Source organism: Aplysia californica, unplaced genomic scaffold (assembly GCF_000002075.1).
Source record: "Aplysia californica isolate F4 #8 unplaced genomic scaffold, AplCal3.0 scaffold00227, whole genome shotgun sequence".
Classification (NCBI taxonomy): domain Eukaryota; kingdom Metazoa; phylum Mollusca; class Gastropoda; order Aplysiida; family Aplysiidae; genus Aplysia; species Aplysia californica.
The window spans coordinates 108,454-117,536 of NW_004797497.1; positions in this window are offsets into that span (position 1 = coordinate 108,454).

A 9,083-nucleotide genomic window follows, 5' to 3' on the forward strand; every position below is an offset into this window, starting at 1 on the left:
GGAGGAGGAGGAGGAGGAGGAGGAGGGGAGGAGGAGGTGGTGGTGATAGTGGTGTAAGAAGAGGAAGGGGTGATGAGAGGAGGAGGGGGAGGGGGCAATTTGTCAGCAGAAGCTGCAATACTTTTCTCAGAAGGTTGTATTATAGAACAAGAGACTCTTTTGAAACAATGCCTTCGAATGTGACTGGAACAGAGTCTGGAAAGGATTTGAACCTGGGGCACCCACCGTGCATCTCCCTCAATGAGCAAATGGAACACAAGCACTGCCCTTTCTGACTTTTCTTGTTTTTCTTTTAGATTTTCCAACCTTTCATGAAAAAAATGTGGATGGATGGAGGGGGTAGCAAAGTACTTGTTTTGAAATAGGAAAAGATATTTTGCCTTACATTTATCTGAGTTCCGAATATGGCGATGTACTTTACAACATTAATTCATTAAAAAGGATTTTTTAAATTGCCATGAACCCCCATCATTATTTCCTTTTTAACCCTATCTGTACGTGGAGTTTTACTATCTTATCCATAAGACGTGGGGAACTCTGTGCCACCACTTTCAAAGAGGAAATTTACTCGTTAATCCGATCCGTACTCTTTGTATAGCAGTTTGTCAAAATGATTTTTTTAGAAAAACTGAAAGTTTCAAAGAGATCTTTGCAGTAGAAGTATTCTAATATGTGAAGAATACAACCTCAGGGGTATAAAATGACCCCAGGACGTACGGATAGGGTTAAGAGAACAATATAATCGAAGCAATAATATGGTAATGAATCAGTTGATAATGAGTAGGCCCTACGTCACACTAGTCTAGTCGTCCATTGGTGGGATGTTGACTCGCTCAATCAAAGGCTAACTACCCTCTTAATCACTTCACATTCAAACCAATCTTTCAGCGGTACGGTAAAAACAGACACGTAGTTGGATGGCATAATCGTATTGTATAGTATTGATTACTACTCACCCATTCACACTCCTGACAACCATTCTACTTTTGAAACAATGGGCCACGATGGAGTACGTACGATCAACTTCTGGCAAGAATCAATGTTTATCAAACACCATTCAAACAAAAAAAGAGGCCAGCAATATTGTTCCTAGGGTCGCAATCATGGGAAGGTAAAATGGGAGGTGGAGAGGAATTACAAGACGAAAGAGCGGGGCTATTGGGTGAGGGAGCGGGAGCAAGACGAAAAGAGCTTAAGAAGGATAGTAAGAAAGACAGAGATTAAAGAAATGGCGAGAGACGGAGAGAGAGAGGGGGGGGGGGAGAGGGGGGAGAGAGAGAGAGAGAGAGAGAGAGAGAGAGAGAGAGGGGGGAGAGAGAGAGAGAGAGAGAGAGAGAGAGAGAGAGAGAGAGAGAGAGAGAGAGGGGGGGGGGGGGGAGAATTCAACAAAGGACTGCTAATGGAAGCTATTTTTGTATTGTCAATGCCAACTTATACGGACTTATAGATCAGTGATTTATTTGCACACAAAACTAATTTGAAAATAGGATACTAATCCGCTTAAGTAAAATATTTTTTTAAAGCCCTGTCCACAAGAAGCTTGATCGACAGACCACGTAGCCTACGCTATGGGCCAAAAAATGCAAAACTATACTTGAATAATATAGGGCCTAATGTGCATCCTAGGAGGTCGTAGAGACATGAGTGGATGTCCAATATGTCTTTCCTTATCTGATCATCTCCTTGGTCTTCCTTTTCATCTTTTCCAGCCTGTTAGTCTGTGGTTGTTGCCGGGTTTGGGTTTTTGTATATACCGGTAGTCAAGTTATCTCTCATAGTGGTGTGCTGTTTAGTCGTACAGTTGGGTTTTTGTATATACCAGTAGTCAAGTTATCTCTCATAGTGGTGTGCTGTTTAGTCGTACAGTTGGGTTTTTTTTAATTTCAATTCACACCAAAAAAAAAATCATTTTAATCTTCTGGTTTATATCAATAGCCAATTCGCGACCTCAGAATTATAAAATCCTATCTGACATTTTTGGTTCTTTTGAAAGTTATTAAGACCATGAGTTCAGGAACCTAATGTTCCATCTGATCTATCGAATTCGTAGAATATTTCGGTCTCGTTATCAAGATATTCAAATAATTACATCCGGAAAAGCTTGACATGATGTGAAGCTCAAAATCTTTTACGTCAAATTTCTCAAAACTACGTACTGAGCAGATAGAACTTTGTTACCCTGAGCTAGGTAGCGAATAGCCAAGTGTTTGAACTAATCTTCTGCTACTTATTTGCTTTTTACTTTTTCAATCCCCTGCTGCTGATTTTTGTGTAACCCACCGATGCTCTGGAACTTTCTAAATATTTTAGACTGCCCCCTCATCGCTTTTTTAGACTGCCCCCTCTTTGCTTTTTTCTCCTGGGATTGATCCTGAAGAGCGGGGGGGGGGGAGGGGAGGGGGGGAGAGAGAGAGCAGAGAAGGACATGTTCCGACTGTAGTGACCCCAACACTGTGGACAAGGTGTGACAAGGTGTGACAAGGTGTGACAAGGTGTGACAAGGTGTGACAAGGTGTGACGAGGTGTGACGAGGTGTGTGTGTGTTTCTTTCCCCCTCCAGGAACTATCAAATCAGAAGAGAACTTCTTCTACCCACCGGAGTCGATGTTCGAGCCGCCCAACTTCTCCATGTACATTTCCCCGCGCATGCCCAGACGGTCTCTGACGCAGGTGCCGCAGACGTACAGAGGTGACTCCCGGGGCTCCTCCTTCAATGAGCGGGCCAGGCAAGGCTTTCAGTATTGGTACCACCAAAAAAAGCCCATTGACTGTGAGTACATCCTGACTTCATTTATAAGCTTTCTAGGAGATTCGTGAACGGTATAGGTCATGTACACATCAGCTGTCTCCGTGGTTTTATGCACCCCGCATAATTTAGCATAATTTGATAATTTTTTGCATAAATTCGAATTATTTTCCTTCTTCATTCTTTGTTAAAATTAACAAAATCGCATAATTTCACATTTTTGGGCTCAGTTCGCATAATTTCATAATTATTTTTGTATAAAACCGCGGGGACAGATACCTTTGCGAAATGTGTGCTTTGATGCAAACTTTTTAGGAGCTGATTGATTGACAGTTAGAGTAACATTCGAGATACTAGCGCACCAACCAATGCAAGGAAGTAAGTTGCGGTATGAGCAGGTCTGCGGTTGCTGGCAAAAAGAAATTCTTCTAGTTGGCCAATTAACCTCTTGACTGCTAAGTAGACGTACATATAGATCTAGTACACAGGGGCGAAGGCTGACTTGTTTGACAGGGTAATCAAAGTGAAATGGAACCAGATAGGGCCTGGAGATATCACACTCACACCAGTCACAAGAATCTTGCTGGCACAGGAGGCGGCAACTCTGAGTTGTGAATGAAAACAAGTCCTGAATTCCTGTTGTATGCTTGTTCAACCGCTAAAATAATCGGGAAAGTATTTCATTAAATATTTATTCTAACTAACCTTAAATTTAACTTTAGATTTGAACACACGAACACCAAGGAAAGAAGCACAGATGTCAGCACTACAATGGCATGTTATACCAGACAGCCGAAACACTTTGGTAGAGCACGACAATTATTATTTTTTTATTTCACGTTTGGCTGTTTTTTGTCTAGCTTTTTGCGGCCAGGAGCCTCTGTCATAATCGAGGTCACGATCTGATTATAGGACGTTAATATAAAAAGTCGAGGAAAAAAAAACAACAAGAACTAGCAGTGTAGTAGCAGGAGTCAAAGGATTATTAAGAGTTAGTTCCCCTCACATCTGTGAGGTAGACTCGACCAGTGTAATAGTTGGCTTACCTAATCAGCGCGTCTGGGTGCTTATAACTGTGGCCCAAAAGGGGTGAACAGGGTATATGCGACAATGAAACAGTTCTGACTGCTATGCACATGTGTTCCCTTTAACTCTATTGGTTGACTCTTCCAGCCTCACTTTAAGCTTACTTAATTAAAGCTTGTGACTGCTTATGGAGTGGCCCGATAGGGGCGAACAGGCTATTTCTGTGGCAATGAAACGGTTTTGAAGGTTAGGCATAGTCTATTGTTCATTGGTGATTATGAACGTCTTTTTACATTTAATTTATGAGGTTTACATCTATGGGTGAATTTGACTGCGACAATGTATCAAAATTAGGAAGGGAAGCAGTGATTATTTGATTATATAGACGCTTCGCCTCTGCTAGTACATACTCTCTTGTGTTCCCCCAAACTGTTCTCTGCCACTTTTCCTCCGGTTCATTTATAATATGGGAAGTTTTCGGAAATACTGCAATGGCAATTCGTGCTGTTGTTGATTCTTAAATAAGGAAAAATATATCACGCTTTGATAAAAATATCTCCAAAACTAACATTGTATTCGTATGTGCAAAGTAGATAGATACGTCTCAGCAATGAAGGGGTTAACTGATTTGTTTTTTACATTTATTTATCTATTTTTATTTTATTTATTTATTTATTTATTTATTTATTTTGCAAGTAATATAGACTCCAACAATCTATCTAATATCTATTTCTTTTGTCGTTGACGCAAGTTTAGTTTGCCCTTGACTTGTAACGTAGACCTATATCACAGATGTCAAACTCAATATAGATCTATATATATTACTGGATTATTGTTTTAAAAAGATTACGTTTTCCGTTGCTCAGTTAGAGTTGACCCAGTTCGGCCCACAACCCGAAGAGTAATATTTGAGTTTGGCCCTCTGTGTAACTATTTGACAGCCCTGGACTATGTCTTTTCAAAGGAACAACAGTGGGTGGTTGGCGGGTGCTCTGGTGTGGTTTGCTTCTTCTTTCTATAGAAACATATATCGTCCTTATCTCCCCTTCCTCTTTTTTTATGTTTGTTACTCTCTTGTAACACCTCTAATCTTCTGGCTCTCATATGACCCTATGCAGTTGCGAGCGCCGTAAAACCTCTACTACTATAACTAAACTAACTAAAAAGGAACGACACTAATTGATTAATTATGTAGTCATTTGAGATTTCAAATATCCTAGGAAGACGGGTGAGAAAAAATACGACCCCTACTGAGATCGAACCCCAGAATTTCTACTTGGTCTTTTCTGTCTCTGGGGTTTTATGCACCCCGCATAAATTTAGCAAAATTTGATCATTTTTTGCCTAATTTCTGATTATTTTCCTTTATCATTCTTTTATTCAAATTAACAGAATCACATAATTTCACATTTTTGGGCTCAGTTTGCATAATTTCAGATTAATTAATTTATTTATTTTTGCATAAAACCGCGGGGACTGTCCTTTGTGCAAAAAACTGAAGGTTCAAGGAGAGGAAAACCTAGCAATAACGTCATGTGACACGGTTTCCTTACACACATCGGTCTGTGATGAATTTCACAATGTATTCTGATACATTGCATGTGGTCGCTTTTAAGCACAAGGGGGCTATCCCGATAAATGCTGTTTTGAGAAAAATCGAAGTTAAAGTTTTTGGATCCTTATTCAGTCTCTTTAAAAGACAAGGAGAATTTTCTCTAGAACCACACAAATATATACACCAATGAAACAAAACTTCTCCTATAGCTCTATAGGTAGGGCAATGCCCACTTTTGGTGTAGGTCAAGATTTCTAGAAACCCCTGAAATCTGGGTTAGCCCACTTGTCCTTAAAAGCGACCATGTATGCTTGAGTGTGTATAACTACATGTATATGGGTGCCTCTCTGAAAGAATCCATTTCTATCAGGACATGATAAGATATATGTAAAAGAGTAAGCTATGAATGTTTCTTTGCTTGTGTGTCGATATCTGGTGTGTAAGAAAGACATAAAAGTGTGCGTGCGTGTGTGAGAAAAAGGAGAGAGAGAGAGAGAGAGAGAGAGAGAGAGAGAGAGAGAGAGAGAGAGAGAGAGAGAGAGAGAGGAGAGAGAGAGAGAGAGAGAGAGAGAGAGAGAGAGAGAGAGAGAGAGAGAGAGAGAGAGAGAGAAGTATACAGACCTGATTTTTTTTTTATTTGGTAAATGTTTTACGGCTCTCGCAACTGCATAAGATTGGTCATATGACCGCGCTGGACACATTAAATTTAAACTTTTTCACTTGGAAGGAAATGTTGACTTTTGCACGGGTTGCGGCCGAAGCCTACTCTTATCGATTCTGGACCACCAAGGGATCTTTAACGTGCGCAGCTTGCAATACTTGTACACGGGACGTCCGAGATTTTTTTGCCCTTATCCGATAAGGCAAGGTGTTAGATATTACCTACCATAATATCAAGGGTGCCTGAAAATATGCGTCTATGTCTTCCCATGGATTTTATGCACCTCGCATAATTTAGAAAAATCTGATCATTTTTTGCATAATTTCTGATTATTTACCTCTACCATTATTTGTTAAAATTAACTGAATCCCATAATTTCACATTTTTGGGCTCAGTTTGCCTAATTTCAGAATTATTGTTTTTAATTTTTTTTGTGCATAAAACGCGGGGACAGCTATGTACTTTTGTTATCTTGTCTTTAACATTTACTTTTACAGTAATCATGATGCACATAAAATAATAACATTTTTTATTTATTTTTGTTTGTTCTTTTTTTCCCCCAGTGGCCAGCAGATACAGACAGAAAGCCAAGATGTTAACCCTTGGTGCTTCTTGTTCAAACTAGATGAAATATTTCTTTTATTTATTATTGAAGCCACATTTTCTAATATTTTAATTTATATCTAGTACAGTTGTCAAACAACAAACTATGATCTCTGGATTACAGAAGGTATGACTTGATGATAAGTGAGGCAGTGTGGTGGAATTAAGCTCTCGTCAAAATAATCAAAGTGAAGAAACTTGCATTTTTCTGCAGGTTTGTGAATTTTTGTCAAATTTTTGTTTTTTGGCTCAACACCTTTCATGCCCATTAAAGAACTCATTTTTATGTGGATTTTTTTTTAAACGCTGATTAAAGGTACAATAAATGTAAACTTTCAGTTGCCACGGACTCTTAAGATAAGGAAATAACTCATCTTTGGCGGCCATTTCCTCACTAATTTTTCCCCTGAAAACAGGTGATCCCCACCTCCTTTATTCGCAAATATCTCCACTTGTATTCAAGATAAATGGATATTTATTTCATCCAAATAAAGACAAGTGAACAAGCTTTAAGATGATAACAATAACTCTACATGTCCAAAAATTGACGAGAGCCTGATTCCACCGCGCTGCCTCACATAATAATAAAACAATGTCACCTTCTCAAACCACTGTATTTTTGTATTATATGTAATTCTTGCTGTATATTTATTTAGAATTTTGGAAGGGAATAAAAACATTAATGTATTTTATCAAATGCAACATAATTGGCAAGCACCAAATACACTGCTGTGATCAAGGGTTTCTATATTATTACTCAAAAGATCTGATTTGCCTGAAGATTCACAAAGTAAAATAAACTTATAGCAAATCACGTGAAATATTTTGTTCATTATTTTTTCTCTGATTACTACTAAAGTACTACTGTAGCAATGTTATACAATGTATGAATTATGGAGCGTTTTCCAAACGATATGATGTCTGCTGAAAAAACATGCACTGCTCTCTCTCTCTCTCTCTCTCTCTCTCTCTCTCTTTCTCTCTCTCTCTTTCTCTCTCTCTATCTTTCTCTCTCTCTCTATCTTTCTATCTATCTCTCTATCTAACTCACACATACACACACACACACACACACACAAACACACACACAAGAGCGCACGAACTAACCCCCCCCCCCCTCCTTTTACACTCACACACACACACACAAACACACACACACACACACACACACACACACACATTATATAAAAATGAATATCTATTACATGTATTATAAGGAGAAACTTATCTGGAAACGGAAATGATTTAAAGAAGAAGCACCTTTAAAATTGCCAAGGAAGTCACAAAACGAATGATTTGCTTTTTTTTTCTTCTTACTTTCTTTTTTCTCATTTTTCCATCCCTGTAACATATTTAAACGATGTTTCATTTTCCATAGCTCTTCCAGAGTTTTTTTAAAGCTAGCTGATTTCGTTGATGGAATTCCTAGAGCCAGTGCTCTACTTTTGTTTTTGGTTTTTTTAGCAATAAATAATCCGCTGCAGACATGTGAAATGCGATGCCTTAGAAAAGCAGTAAACAAGACCAGGCTAGACAAAATTAGAAACTCAGTAAGCCGAGAAATGGTGGTCACAAATGATGTCATGCATCACATCCAACACCAAAGAATCAAATGGTTTGGACATCTCCTACGATTACCAACACACCATCCAGCACAACGTGCCTACTACCAAAGTGACAAGGTGTGACAAGGTGTGACGAGGTGTGACGAGGTGTGTGTGTGTTTCTTTCCCCCTCCAGGAACTATCAAATCAGAAGAGAACTTCTTCTACCCACCGGAGTCGATGTTCGAGCCGCCCAACTTCTCCATGTACATTTCCCCGCGCATGCCCAGACGGTCTCTGACGCAGGTGCCGCAGACGTACAGAGGTGACTCCCGGGGCTCCTCCTTCAATGAGCGGGCCAGGCAAGGCTTTCAGTATTGGTACCACCAAAAAAAGCCCATTGACTGTGAGTACATCCTGACTTCATTTATAAGCTTTCTAGGAGATTCGTGAACGGTATAGGTCATGTACACATCAGCTGTCTCCGTGGTTTTATGCACCCCGCATAATTTAGCATAATTTGATAATTTTTTGCATAAATTCTAATTATTTTCCTTCTTCATTCTTTGTTAAAATTAACAAAATCGCATAATTTCACATTTTTGGGCTCAGTTCGCATAATTTCATAATTATTTTTGTATAAAACCGCAGGGACAGATACCTTTGCGAAATGTGTGCTTTGATGCAAACTTTTTAGGAGCTGATTGATTGACAGTTAGAGTAACATTCGAGATACTAGCGCACCAACCAATGCAAGGAAGTAAGTTGCGGTATGAGCAGGTCTGCGGTTGCTGGCAAAAAGAAATTCTTCTAGTTGGCCAATTAACCTCTTGACTGCTAAGTAGACGTACATATAGATCTAGTACACAGGGGCGAAGGCTGACTTGTTTGACAGGGTAATCAAAGTGAAATGGAACCAGATAGGGCCTGGAGATATCACACTCACAC